Source organism: Callorhinus ursinus, unplaced genomic scaffold (genome assembly GCF_003265705.2).
Source record: "Callorhinus ursinus isolate GAN/ISIS: 27379988/994484 unplaced genomic scaffold, GSC_fseal_2.0 scaffold4, whole genome shotgun sequence".
Taxonomy (NCBI): domain Eukaryota; kingdom Metazoa; phylum Chordata; class Mammalia; order Carnivora; family Otariidae; genus Callorhinus; species Callorhinus ursinus.
In genome coordinates, this window is record NW_027397066.1 from 127896936 (window position 1) to 127911780 (window position 14845).

General features: G+C 45.3%; 2 long non-coding RNA genes across 2 annotated transcripts; one reads left to right on the forward strand and one right to left on the reverse strand.

Moving 5' to 3' along the window:
- Nucleotides 1–2468: 2468 nt before the first annotated feature.
- LOC141372523 (uncharacterized) lies at nucleotides 2469–11373 on the reverse strand. Its single transcript, XR_012377795.1, has 3 exons — nucleotides 11249–11373; nucleotides 5676–5939; nucleotides 2469–3636 (listed from the first exon to the last, which is right to left on the reverse strand). It is a non-coding gene; the product is annotated as an uncharacterized lncRNA (long non-coding RNA).
- Nucleotides 4909–11407, forward strand: LOC112826078 (uncharacterized). Its single transcript, XR_012377794.1, has 3 exons — nucleotides 4909–5113; nucleotides 7701–7830; nucleotides 11272–11407. It is a non-coding gene; the product is annotated as an uncharacterized lncRNA (long non-coding RNA).
- Nucleotides 11408–14845: the final 3438 nt, after the last annotated feature.

Sequence of the window (14845 nt, forward strand, 5' to 3'; positions counted from 1 at the left end):
ATGATGGATCTCTTCATTGGTTTGAGGGAGAAATGAGGACTCTACCTTATTCAACTTTATGTGCGCCCAGCACAGTTGCTGAAATGGACGATGATCCGCATAAGCAGATAAAAGTAAGAGGTGTCGAGAGAATGGCTCTGCCTTCGACAAGAATACTGACGAGTTAGGAAGAGTTGTACACAGGTAAGCACATGTAGATGACTAGCGCATGAATGCACGTCCTCCATAAACAGTAGTTACTGAGAGCCCACAGCGTGCTGCGCGCTGTCCTCGGGGCCAGACGGGCAAAGACCAAGCATGGAGCGGGTCCTGACTTCACGAGCTGCAGTCTGATAGGAGAAAGGCAGGTATGGGTCACGGTTCTTGGTTGCAGACAATATGATCCCCTCTAGCTCGTTTAAACTGAAAGGAGTTAATTAAGTTTACAAATATCTCACGAAATCACTGGGGAGAAACAAGCTCTAGGCTGCGCTTCCAGGAATCCAGCAAAATAGTCTGCCAAAAGACAAGGGGCCATGGCCACAGACAGGAATGGGTGGATGAGGCAGCCATTGTCCCCTCCACTGGCTCCGTACGGAACCACGCCACAGGGGCCACTATCGAAGCCAGCGATGGGAACCAATGGCCCATGTCTGGCCTCTTTTCCCATGAAACTTAGATCTGAATCCAAGTCCTGCCTGAGTGTATTTGACTGGCAGAATATAAATCCATATCTGCACCCCAGCACAAGAGGCTGGGAATGATAGGCATTCTTGGGTGGGGATTTGAGATCTGTATCATGGGGAACGAGCAGACTATGGAGAAACTATTCAAAAGATTTCAGGCCGCTGTAAATGGCAATTGTTTGCTGCCAAGCTTAAATGCACAACTACAGTATGGAGTGAGGGCGCTGGGAGGGATGTAGACCCAGAATGCTCCGGAAGTTAATCTGTGGATTTGGCCCTTGACTGAGTAGGATTTAGCCAAGGCAAAGAAGTGCAGGGAGAAGATATTTCAGCAGCATTCAATATTCCAAAAAATATTCAGATTCCTGTGAACCAACTGGCTCTGTCCTCTGTACTGAGTAAAATGACCCTGTTTCTTGCCCTGATGGCACTCACAGTTCAGGGCAACAGGAGAAAAGCCTCAAGCATTTTGTTAGAAGGCAGAATGTCCCTGACTAGTACTTGATATCATGGTGCTGTGCTTCGTGAGATGCCAAAGGTGGCCTTCTTTCTTCTGTCCTCGGCCACAGGCCTCTGAGTTGTCATGGAGCAACACCTTTCCCAAACACAATGGTGACCAGCTGCTAAAATCTGATCCTCTTTCTACGGATTGAACTGGGAGCGTGGGAGGTGGGGAGGCGTTGGGGCAGGGGAGGGGCTGGGGGGGAGCTAGAATGAGATAATTCATCGGTTGTTGAATAGAACCAGAAGCAGAAAAGATTCCTCTGCCCCTCACATAGCAGGAGCTAAGTGGGCCAAGGGAGAATACAAGTTACGTGGAAACAGAAGACACAAAATCTACGAGGTACAGGGATGGTGTCCTGGCCAGAGGAGAAAGGAGTTCACTGGAAAGGCAGGAAGGAGAAGTCAAGGCAGAGCGGGGCTGTGTCTCAATATGGGCAAAAGATCAATAAGCTCCTGTCAAGGAGGGCAATGAGAGAACCCGGTTCCAAGAGCTGTGCTAGATCCTCCCACTTCCTGGACTCTGTTTCAGTCTCTGCGAGGCCGGCTCTGTGCCTGGCCCTCTGCTCCAGGGAGGTCCTGCCTTTCTCATTCCCGCCTGCAGCCTTCCCCGGCCATCCTGGGAGCTAGCTTCCCAGCACGTCTGTTCCGTGCATCAGCTACCACAGTGGAAGTTGAAAGGTCTGGAACTGGGCCCAACCAACATGGAACCACCAAAATATTTTTCTTCAAATGAACAAGAAAACCAGAGTCTAACATTCATTGATAACCATTTAAATTTAGATGTAATTATATTTAATTTATGCCTCTATGCTTACTTCTTACTAAAACACTATGTCATTTATTGACTCAAGGTGCTATGAAATGTATGAGAATGTTACTAACAATAAGTAAAATCACATGTGCTGTGATCACCTCCTCCCACGCCAATATCCTCTGACCCCCTGGCTCCCTTCCTGGAGATGGAGTTTGAGTGCATAAGGCACCAGGAAAGCAAAGAGCAGGAATGCGTGTTTTATTTTATAATTGTAAAGGAAACCTACTTGATATTCAAAGCAAGACAGTCCCTCTTTCTTAGCCCCAGCATGTAGTAAAATGCTAACCACCTATCTGGTGCTCTTAAATGCACATTGATTGATAATGTTTAAAATCAAAGGACATTCAAATAAAAGTTTTTGCTTCTGTGCAAAGTTAGATTGGAAAAAGAACGGCTCTAGGTTACCATACGAAACAGGACAGCCGTATCTCATTGCTGGAACTTTTCCCTTAGCAGAGGGAGTTTTATTGATCTTCTGCCATCAGTGAGCCTCAGCCCCGGTCTGCCTCAGCTCAGGTCTGCCTCAGCCTCCACTGTTCCTGCCAAGGGAGGGGCGGGCGGCTCCAGGTGGGAGGCTCGGGGTGTGGATGGGCAACCAGGAGAGAAGAGAGTCCCTCGTCCAGGAGGCCCCAGAGCCCCAGAGACAGGCGAGAGGCACATTAAACAGTGACTTAGCTGGAGCTGGAGAGGATGAAGAAATTCAACTAGAGCTGGATCAGGGTCCTTTTTGCATTCATTCATTCATTCACTCATTCAGCAAAGATTTTTTTGAGAGTGAAGATACAGACCTGGAAGACATAGTCCCTGTTCTCAGGTTGTTACAAGCCACAAGTCCTGCCCTCAGAGTGATCTAGATGAGATACTCAGGTGCTCAGGGGACAAGTCCAGCTTCCAGAAACCGTCTGGGATGACTCCCCAGTGGGAGCTGGGTCCGTGTATGGGCTTCAGTGCCACCCAATGGGAGCCTGTTAGGTGACAGCAAAGAACAGCAAAACACAGGTACCTGGGATCCCAGCAGAACATCAATTAGGAAGTCTGCTATTATCGTTATATTTATTAGCCAAGCATTATCTTTTATTGGGTGCTTACTATGTGCTAGACACTGTGCCAAGCACTCTCCCTGCTTCTCTTCTTCAGTCCTCACAACCTCCCTTTCAGCTGGAAGAGGCTACACGGGGCCATGGGTTCTTGGTTGCAGACAGTATGATCCACTCACTGTCACACAGCTAACGAGTGCTGGGACAGAGATCCAATCCAGGATGGCCCCCGTCGGCTGTTCTCACGGGCCCCCAGCGCTCTGTTCATATCTAGGTGCATGGGCATCTAGAAACACAGCTGGTTCTGACCCCACTTGCTCTGGTGGAAATGACTAGAATTTGAATGGCTGTTTTCACACAGCTTAAGATCAAAGGCAGCTGCGATTGGGCTGGGACAGGAAGAACGGGCCAGTTCTCACATCTGGAGAAAGAGAGGTGAATGGACTCTCCGAGGTCTCACCTCCCACCGATAGTCTGTGCAAGACGTTATGGACATTCCGGTGTTGAATTAAGTTCAGTGGATCGACGTAAAACAGGGAGGTGAGGCAGAAGCTAGACCAACAAAGGTCATTCTAGATTCCCAGGATCCAGAGTTTGCCTTTCAGCAGTTACGTTCCTGAAATGAGAGGTGCAAATGTCAGAGAAGGGTGGGGAGGTGAGGATGAACCTTGCATGAATGGAGCATGGTCAGGAGGTAGAAAGTTAAAGAACTCATTGTTAATCATACAAAGGAGCAACCGGGCCAGTAGCAAAAAGAAACGTAAGGATGGATGTCTTTGAGACGAGGGGAGTAAGTCTTACAGAGATAGTTTTATGGATGCAGTTAGTTTTACCTTTAGTGATTTCCCATCTTCATTGAGACTTTATTCTTTTTCTCCTAATATTCTGTTCCAAAGGAACATTTTACTGAATGCCCACTGTGAAGAAACAGGCTCATTTAAATAAAATTTAACATTAAGATGATAATCAATCTTTAAACTGGAAGCAAGGGGGCCAATTTGTCTTGGTCGATCATGTCACCATTTAGATGCTGATTTATTTCTGTGGCTTTTCATTCTCCTTCACTCAGAGTTCTCCCTACCACTCTCTGCTGTGATTTCTTACTCACTGCTCCTGGCATGCTCGGGGGGTTCTCCCTCCTTCCAGAGCAGGCACGATTGTGGGGGTGACACAGGTGACTGCCAAGGGCTCCAGCAGATTTTGGAGAGGATGCCATGGGGGTTCAGCCAAGGGAGTAAGGCTTCCTACTGGGGAGAATCCAGGTAGGCTTCATGGAGCGGGTGGCTAGTCCCTGAAAGGAAGCATTCTTTAGCATGGAGGGGACATCCAGGGGCAAGGAAGGAAAATTTAAGGGTGGGAAGAGAGGGATGGGAGTAAGGGTGAGGAACTGGGAGAGCGGAAAATGGAGCAAAAGGCGGGGGGGGGGCGCTGAGTTTGTTTTAGAAAGATGAGCTCCTAAAGCTGCCACCTGCTATCCACTGTATTCTGATTGGGCACGTGGGTCCCCGCGGGGGATGTGAGCAAGGTCTTTCTCCCAAGTCTTCCCAAAACGAAGCTCCATCAGAATGGGCTTTGCTTGCAGCCACTCGTGGTCACACCTGCATGGGTGTGGTCTAAGCAATGGTCCCGTTGGTCTGGGGGGAGCTGCAACTTGCATGTCTGTCCAGCTGATGCTGTCATCCGGGACCCTGCTTTGAGCACCGCTGCTCTAAAGTATTCTTAAGGAGCGGTAAAGGACCAGTAAAGTATCTGAGTAGAAACCACCTTTGTTTTTGTCGGGATAACACCTTTATTATTTTTTTTAAAGAAATCTTATCCAGTTAGATGAGCCAACTGCCGTTCTAGAAATCTGTCCAAAGATCTCCTGGGCTTTCCAACGACTTGAGTTAGACCCAGAGCTCATCCTCCTAAGTAGGAAATACCTGTTGGCAGACCCCTTTGGGCCACGTGGGGTCAAGAAGTGGGGTGCCCTGGTCTACAGTTCTTCAGCAGCCACTATACCTGGGGCTCCCCATCTGTCCCGAGGGCATCATCGGTAATCTCGCACTTACCTACCCTGGCGGCCAGGCAGTGAAACCAAAGAAGCTACCAGAGTAAGTGCTAATAAGGGCATCTTGGGATCCAAGGCTCCGCAAACCGCATGGAGGCCCCCTGAGCATGTCTGGAAACCTCCCTGCTTGCTTCCCGCAGAGGAGAGACCCCTCACTTCAGCCCCCTTACTGTCTGCTCCTCTTTGCCTCCCATTCTCCCAGCAACCGCTCGGCCTCGGGACTAACCCAGCTAGGATCTTATTTTCCATTTATGATTGTTAAAGTAAAGAAAGAAAGAATCTTTTTCACAATCACTTCCTCGCAGCTTAGGAAGCTGGGGCCATCTGACAGGTCATATTTGTACAAAAGAAATCTTTGAAATGTGTGGTGAGGTAGTAATTTCCTTCATGCTCATCACAGGGAATTTCTAAAGCAGTAAGCTCTCTCTCTCTTTCTCCAATAAACTCTGTGGCGCACCATTTATTTGGAGCAAGTGGGGAAAGGAGAGGTATGGAGAGGACTTGGGAAGAAGATTCCTTCAGAAATCACATTTTGAAAGGATTATATATTTATCTACGCCAAGGAAAACTACTAGATGGTACAATAGCATGGTACTAGTCCTTACCTCCGGTGGTAGAAGTATGTGCAGCTTGTACTTATTCTCTGTTCTCGTGGGGATTTTGCAGTTGGGAAAAACCAAAAGCAGGAGTTTTTAAAATCAATCTTAGGTCCCATTGCCTTTGGGGTGCCTTTGCGTGTGCAGGATCCGAGAGCCACAGGCAAAGGCAGATGAGAGAGAAGTGTTCAAATAAGGGAAGAGGGTTCGAAGGCCAGCCAGAGAAGTCCAGGAAAGGTGCGGGCTTGTCCCTGGGGGGGTCTGTTCTGCAGGCTAAAGACGAAAAACAAACAAAATCCATATAATTTTATTCCTAAAACAAGAACCAGCATTTAATCTAAAGAAGCATTCTCAGGGGGCGCCTGGGTGGCTCAGTCCGTTAGGCGTCTGCCTTCGGCTCGGGTTGTGGTCCTGGGGTCCTGGGATCGAGCCCCAGCATCGGGCTCCCTGCTCGGCGGGAAGCCTGCTTCTCCGTCTCCCACTCCCCCTGTTTGTACTCACACACATGCTCTCTCTTTCTCCGTCAAATAAATGAAAATCTAAAAAAAAAAAAAAGAAGAAGAAGAAGAAGAAGAAGCATCCTCGGTCCTGGGCAGGCAGGGCGGCCCCCATCCTGGGGCACAAAGCCCTCCCCTTCCTCCAGGAACAGGTCTGAGATGGGGTGAAGAGCCTCGACAACCAGTCTAACGACTTGGCTGAAGCAAGCCCTGGCTGGCCTCTTTCCCCCACCCCTCCCCCGCAACTGGAAAGGATCTGAGTTTCTTTTCCTTTTCCTCTTTCTTCTCCCGTGTCTCCCTGGAAAGAGGAATTTACTTGATGCTGCTGGGTCTTGTAAAGCCTCCCCTCCCCTCTGCGCCATGCTCTTTCCTCTTACGCTCTTTCCTTCCATATCCCAGCCTGGACTCCAGACCCGTGGGAGGCCTGACTCCCTGACTCTCCCCATCAGCCCACAGGGTGCCCTGCACTGCCCTGCAGCCTTCAGGTTCCAGCTCACCTCCCCCAGTCGCTTGGGGTCAGCGTTCTTTGTGGATTTTCCTACTTCTTGGACTAGAAATAACCCATACAGGCCAGTGATGGCCACTTAACGATAAAATGAAGGCACATTAAGACAATGAGATCCAATTTCCTGCCTATTAGTTGGCAGAGATTTTTAAATGGCCACAGGCACACATTCTCTCATGTGCACGCACTGGGAGTATGAATTGATGCAACAACAGTCCTGGAGAGCAATTTGGCAATGGTGTATAAAGTTTTAAGACCATGCCATACCACTTGACCTCGCAATTCCACCTCTAGTAACCAACCATAAGGAAATGATCAGAGATGAACAATGATGCACAAGATGTTCATCAAAGCATTATTTATATCATTTTTAAAAAGAATAAGTCAGGGGGTTGATCAAGTAAATGGATAATAAATGTATACAGTGGAATACTATACAGAGATTATAAACCATGTTACAGAAGTGTATCTAATGCCATAGAAAATTGTGCTAAATCGTCAAATAATATACTAAAAAGTACACCCAGCCTTCCACTACCACCGCCCCCTCCTGAGCAGGTACTCATCCACGGCTGCTTGCATATGTGACATGGAACACCACCTCCTGCCACCCCCACTACCCTGACCCAGAGGTCTAGAAGATTAAGACAAAAATCAGCTTTCCTCAAACTAGATTTTTTTTTTTTTTTTAGCTGTAGGGGAAAGAGAAACCAAACCAAACAGGCAAAGGTATGTAATCAGCTAATAATCCAAAGTCAGGGCTGGACTCATTTGAGAAACCATCAGTAATTAGTTCAACAATGTGACCAAGGACCCAGTTTCTTTCTGGGGCAGCTATTTCTCTCCCCCCACATTTTTCCTTATGAATGGCCTCTGAGTTGGTCATTGGCAGGGATCGTTGCCATTTTTTTTATCCTCTCCTAGAAGTAGTCTCTCATTTCGTGATCTTCCCAGGTGGGGTAGGGTACAGAGGCTTTCTTCTCTGTGCTCCAGGGAGCTGATGGCAAACTTGGGCTTATTTTGACTTTACAGAATCAGCAATCCCATCTTTACCATGCGTCTTCTGGAGGAGAAGAGAGGAAATATTTGGTAGTTTTTGTGCAAGTTCTGGGATCAGTGCTCTCCTTTGCCCAAGCTCAATCATGGGACCATCCCTGACCAGGTGAATTCAAGGGGATGGGATGGGATGCCCCAGTTGGCTAGAGCCAGGTCATGAGAAGTGAAAGAGAACCCAGTCAATAAATATGGGAAATCTTGAATAAAATTATTCAAATCCTTCTTGGCTTCTAATATGCTAATGTGCACTATAAACCACCAAAAAAGAGGTGTGAAGAGGAAGGATATAATATATTAGTGTTTCACACAGAACACACTTTGGAAAATGCTAGAGTAAATCTAAGGAAGATTGGTAGGGTGACTACGCATCCAAGTCTACCTGGAACAATCGTGGTTTATACCTTGGTTGCTCCGGCTTAACTATAATTAGCTTTCATGTCACTCTCAAAAAGGTCAATTTGAATGACAGATTAAAAAGTCATCTCCAGTGACCTAGATTGAGGACTCCATGGTGCTCCACATTGGATGTGAATCACTGACCAAGTCAGATCTTCTCTTGGAAGGTTGTAAATTTAAGACTTAGAAAAAAAGAGACATTAGGAAGAAATCAAAAAAGACCAGCAGAAACAGTAATAACATAGACAGAGAAAGGCTAAGTCTTGAGTCTGGTGGGTCACCAAAGTAGGAGCAGCATGGGAATGCTTCTCCAAGAATGGCAACAGTGGGAAGGGAAGGGGACATGTGTGAGGGAGATCTAGTACTCCACACACCCTGACTCCCTGCCTGCTCCAAGTTCAGCTGCAGAGATGCTGTCCTGTGGCAGCTTTCTCCCAGGATGTTTGTGCAAGCCTCATCCCCACTGCCCATCTGAGCACATCTGCACAACCCAAGATGGCTTTTCTGCATGTGGTTCTCAACTACGGCTGCGCATAAGAATCACCATAGAGCTTTTAGGATATTAAGACTGTCAGAACACCTATAACCCCTGCCCCAGGTTTTTGCTTTATAAGAAAAAAATATTTCAAAAACTTCTTTTAAAGATTTTATTTATTTATTTGATAGAGAGAGATAAATAAATTTTATTTATTTATTTATTTATTTATTTATTTATTTATTTATTTGATAGAGTAGGCAGAGCAGCAGGCAGAGGGAGAGGGAGAAGCAGGCTCTCCGCTGAGCAGGGAGCCCGATGCGGGGCTCAATCCCAGGACCCTGGGACCATGACCTGAGCCGAAGGCAGACCTTTAACCGACTGAGCCACCCAGGTGCCCTCAAAAACTTTTGAAATTGGTTTTCAAAAGCCTGATTTGCTCTAGATGTTGAGACTACAACATGCTTTAATATAGTTTTGCTGTTATTGTTCTTTGTCATATTTTTTAAAACTTCTGCAATGAACAAATACTTCTTCGCAACAAGAAAATAATAGGTATTACAACACAAGGAAGTAGAAATAAACCCTTACATTTATGGTCAGTTGGTTATCAACAAGCCTGGCAAGGTAATTCAATAGGGGAAAGAATATTTCTTTCAAGAAATGATGCTGAGACAACTAGATATTTACATACAAAAGGATGAATTTCGACGCCTACCTCCCACCACACACAAAAATTGCCTTAAAATGAATTATAGACCCAAATGCAGGATCTAAAACTATAAAACTCTTAGTAGAAGACATCAGAGTAAATGTTTATGACCTTGGGTTAAGCGATGGTTTCTTAGATATAATACCAATAGCATGAGATTAAAAAAAAAATCAATTGGATCCCATAGAAATGAAAAACTTTTGTGCTTCAAAGTGTACCATTTAAAGAGTGAAAAAAAAACCCATGGAAAAACTATGGGATTGGAAAAAATATTTGCAAATTGTGTAGCTGATAAGTACCTGTATCCTGAATACATAAAAAACTCTCATAACTCAACAATAAAAAAAGCAAAAAATCCAATTTTAAAAGTGGGAAAGGATTTCAATAGACATTTCTAAAAAGAAGATACACAGATAGTCAATAAGCACATGAAAAGGTGCTTAACATCTAGCATGATGGATATGTTAATTAGCTTGATTATGGTGATGATTTCATATATATACACATATCAAAACATCAAGCTGTACATCTTAAATATAAACAATTTTTGTTTTTCAGTTATACCACAATAAACCTGGAAAAATAAGAGAAAAGGTGCTCAACATTACTAGTCATTATGCAAATGCAAATCAGTATCACAACTGAGATACCTGACTTCACACCCACTAGGATATCTACAGTAAAAAAAGACAGACAATAACGAGTGTTGGTGAAGAGAAAATGGAACCCTAATACATTCTTGGTGGGATTATAAAATGGTGTATCACTTTGGAAAACAGTTTGGCAGTTCCTCAAAAAGTTAAACACAGAGTTACCGTATGACCCAATAATTCCATTTCTAGATATCTACCTCAAAGAAAAAACATATGTCCACACAAAACTTGTGCATGAATGCTCATAGTAACATTATTCATAATAACCCCAAAATGAGAACAACCCAAATGTTCATCAACTGATGAATGGATACACAAAATGTGGTATATCCATACAATGGGAAATTATTCGGCCATAAAAAAGGAATGGAGTACTGATACATACTACAACATGAATGGATCTTGGAAATTTTCTGCTAAGTGAAAGAAGCCAGTCACAAAAGATCACATACTGTGTGAGTTTGTGTATATGAAATGTTCAGAATAGTCTAATCCTTAGAGCCAGAAAGTAGATTAATAGCTGCCAGAAAGTGGGGGTTGAAAGGAGTGACTGCTAATGGGTATGGGATTTCTTTTAGGAGTGATGAAAATGTTTTAAAATTAGATAGTGGTGATGGTTGTGCCACTCTATGAATACATTAAGTACAAGAGACTTGTACATTTTATAAGGATGAGCTTTTTGGTATGTGAATCACATCACAATAAAGCGATTATTAAAAAACAAACCAACAATCACTCTACCTCCTGGGGCACCTGGGTGGCTCAGTCAGTTAAGTGTCTGACTCTTGATCTCAGCTCAGGTCTTGATCTCAGGGTCATGAGTTCGAGCCTTGTACTGGGCTCCAGGCTGGGTGTGGAGCCTGCTTAAAAACAAGGATCAAGTAAGTCAGTGGCAGGATTGCAGGAGTGAACCAAGGGCATTTCCAGAGGTGTTAAGGTTGGAATTGTGGGAAGAGCTGGGAATGAATAAAAATGAGTGGAGTTGATGGGGGGTTCCCGATCCTGCCTCATCTGGTCCACTGGTGCACTGACCTGAACTCCTTTAACTGTTACAGTGTTCTGGGACATTTTTTAAAATCAAAATATAATTGAGGGGGCAATTATATCTTGCTAATGTATTTGCTCCTATTTTTTAAAATACACTTTATTTTTTTAGAGCAAAATCATCAAGATAGTACGGAGAGTTCCTACATGGCCCACACCCTGCTTCCTCTACTAGTAACATCTCACGTTAGTATCGTATAGCACAGTATAGTACGTTTGTCACACTTCATTCAGGTTTCCTTACCTAATGTCATGTTTCTATTCCAGGATCCCATCCAGGATACCACGTTTCGATTAGTCATCAAGTCTCCTGAGGCTCCTCTGGGTTGGAACAGTTTCACAGATTTTTCTTGGTTTCCATGACCTTGATGGTTTTGAAGAGCACTGGTCAAGTATTTTGGAGAATGGCCCTCTATGGGGATTTGTCTGATGTCTTTCTCATAATTAGACTGTGGTTATAGGAATTTGGGGGAAGATCACAGAGGTCGGGAAGCATTTCTAACATACATCAAAGGAACCTGTTATCAACATGACTTCCCACTGTTGATGCTGACCTTGATCACCATCAGGCCGAGGTACTATTTGCCAGGTTTCTCCACTTGTAAAGGTACTCCTTTCCCCTCCTTTCCCAAAGTCTTTGGAAGGAAGTCACTATGCATAGCCCACACTGTTACATTCCACCTCCGTGAGGGCAGAGTATAAATAAACACAAATTCCTTGGAATTCTTCTGCATAGAAGATTTGTCTCTTCTTCCCAGTTTTTTGATTTATATAATCATTATTTAATATCAGTATGGACTTACAAATATTTATTTTCTACTTTTGGTTATATTTAATGCTATTTTTATTGTTATTGATGTTCAAATTGGTCCAACTTTGGCCATTGGGAGCTTTTTCAGTTGGCCTGCTCCCATAATTGTGGGGTTTTTTTTTTATTTGTCTTCTCTTTTTGAGCCCTTCTTTACTTTCTGCAGTACAAGATCCCATATTTTTTCTTACAAAAATATCTCATTGAAACAGAAAAGTAAAGAGAGTAGTATAAACCTCACATACTCATCTCTTAAATTTAACAAGTGTTAGCATTTTTTCACTTATCTACCTCATTTTCTGTTTTTGTTTTTATGTCTAACAGATACTTTACAAATAGAGCCACAATATCACATCACACCCGGCGAAATGAACACTAATGCCTGAATATCACCTGTTACAAGCCATCACTCAATTCTCCCTGTTTGAAAAAAGCTATTTTTGCAGTTGGTTTGTTCAAATCAGGTTTCCGTTGGATTTGGCTAATTGTTATCTTCATGGTGCCATATCAAATATTCATTGATCTTCAAAATATTTCTTATAAATAAAAGTTATACCTAGGAGCTTGATTATATTGCCCCCAAAGTTAAAAACACCTAATAAGGCAGCCATGACTCGAACTTTCAATTTATTTTTATTTATTTATTTTTAAAGATTTTATTTATTCATTTGACAGGGAACACAAGCAGAGGGAGAAGCAGGCTTCCCGCCAAGCAGGGAGTCCGATGCGGGGCTCGACGCGGGGCTCGACACCGGGCTCGATGCGGGGCTCGATCCCAGGATCCCGGGATCATGATCTGAGCCGAAGGCAGACACTTAACCGACTAAGCCACCCAGGCGCCCTCAAATTTCCAATTTAAATGGCACTTATCTCTGGGGGAAGCCGAGGCCCTCGGGGGCCCACGTTTAGAAGGAGAAGGGGGAAGGTGAAGGCTGTGAAGAATTCACAGCCGGTGGTGGTGAGGCCGAGTGCAAATGCCGGGAGACATAACCAGCCTCCTAGTTTATTAGGGTTGTGATTGTTTTTGCTAGTGCTCTGGTTACCAAGTCCCACAGACTTTTATGGACTGTCCGGCTCTATTTTTCCCATAAGCCCTATTATTTTAGCATGCTATTTTGTAGAACTCAGACATTTTTTAGCGACGTGTATGTGACGTTAGAGCAGAAATGAATGGAAAAGACTGATAGGACGTCAGGACAGTCCTGGAAATCTCCGAACAGCTGGTGTCTGTACGTCTGAGGCCCCGTTTCTAGCTCTGCAGCTCCTGGCCGTCCTCTTGAGGGGACTCCCGGGTCGGTTGGCTTCCCTGCTGTCCCCCAGGAGGGCTCCAGGCTGGAGACTTACCTTGAATCCTTTTTGGTGCCTGGCGGGGCCTTGCCTCTGTTCCTGGCCTCCGTCCATGCTCCTGGTTGTGCTCCGCTTACTCCCACAGGTCCTGGATCCTCCACTACTGTTTCTTTACAGAATATCAGGGCTCAGCTGCCTGATGGCCTTAACAGCAAGCTGAACGCCCTCAGCTGCCCCCTTGGAAGGGCCTTCCAGAACTGGTCACCAATGAGGAGGAGGCCAGTCACCGGCAGACCGAGCCCAGGAAAGGCTCGTGCGCGCCAGGTGCTACTGTTCCCGAGCAAAAGAGCAGAGAGATGGCTGCTTGGGGAGGTTTTTTCATGATTCATTTACCATGCTGGCACAAAGGACTTTTTTTTTTTTTTTTTTTTTTTAGTTTTCTCTTTCCCTCTTGCATTCCATCTCCCTCCCCCGCCAATGTTTCAACAAATGAGGGTCCAAACTCTACGTACACGTATCTTAAAAGCCATCGAAGAAATTAAATTTAAAGGGTACACTTTATAAAACAAACAAGCAGACAACACACTATGGTGCCCTCGGGAGAAGGCACTTGGGTGAAAGGTGTGAAATCGAAACGTGGGGAGCTGACAGAGCTCCAGAAAGAAGAGCTCTGTGCAATCTGGCCCTGGCGTCGCACCTGATTTAGGGAGGCCCCATCTCCTCACTCTCCTAAAGGCCAGTGAGACCCCACCAGCAGCCTCCTTTGGAACAGGGATTTAAGTAAACAGAGACTGGGTGTCAAGACTGCTCCCTACTGCTCTGGGAGAGTGTCCCCAAGGAGTGTCCCTAGCTATCCTGTGCTATCCTCTGGGCAGGAGAAATTGGGGGTAAGGGGTCTCAGGCTCCAACTGGGGTTTTGTCAATAGGCCAGTAGCTGCCCTGCTGCCCCATATTCCATGACGGGAAGGACTCTCCGGAGTGCTCTGTCCCTCTAGATTTCATCCTGGCTACAGTTCCCACACTCAAGCTTCCAGGAAGTTTCCGAGGTTCTTGACACAAACAAAATGGGGACAGAAGTGGAGAGCCTCACTGCTCACTGCCCAGAACTTGGGGCCACCAACTCCCTTCCATTCCTAACACCCTCTCTCCTTCTTGGGATCCTTCTTTCTCTTCGTTTCTTCCCTGCTCTCCCGTATCTCCATTTCCTCCATTTTTCTGGACATGCTACTCCCTCCCTCAGAAAGAACATCCCAAGTTTTTTCTTGTGTCTTACACATTTCCCAGCTTCCAGAACATTCTGGAACTGGGCAGAGAGGGAGGCCAGCTTTAGTTTTCTGTGTGGAGGCTAATCTCCAATCTCTACCACCATCTGTTTAGGTGACTTTAGGCAAATGGCAGACATGCACTTAACTTCTGTTTGGACATTGATAAAACAGAGATAAAACTCATCCATTTCTCAGACTCACTGTAAAAATGGGCTCTCTGGGAGATAGCTATTATTATTGTCATTATTTAACTTCCAAAGCTGTGTTCCCAGCCTACTGAGCTGCAACAGCACCTTTCCTGCAAAGCCAGAACCCTCGGCTGCAGGTGGAGGACAGGCTGGATGTGATGCACCTGCTGAGCCCCAACCTCCCAGCCAGCTTTCGGGTTCCTCCTCAGCCCCTCCAGGAAGCCGCCATACTGCTGCTCCTTGTCAAGGATCTATCTGGCTGCTTGTTGCATCCACTGCTCTTCCCTTCAGGC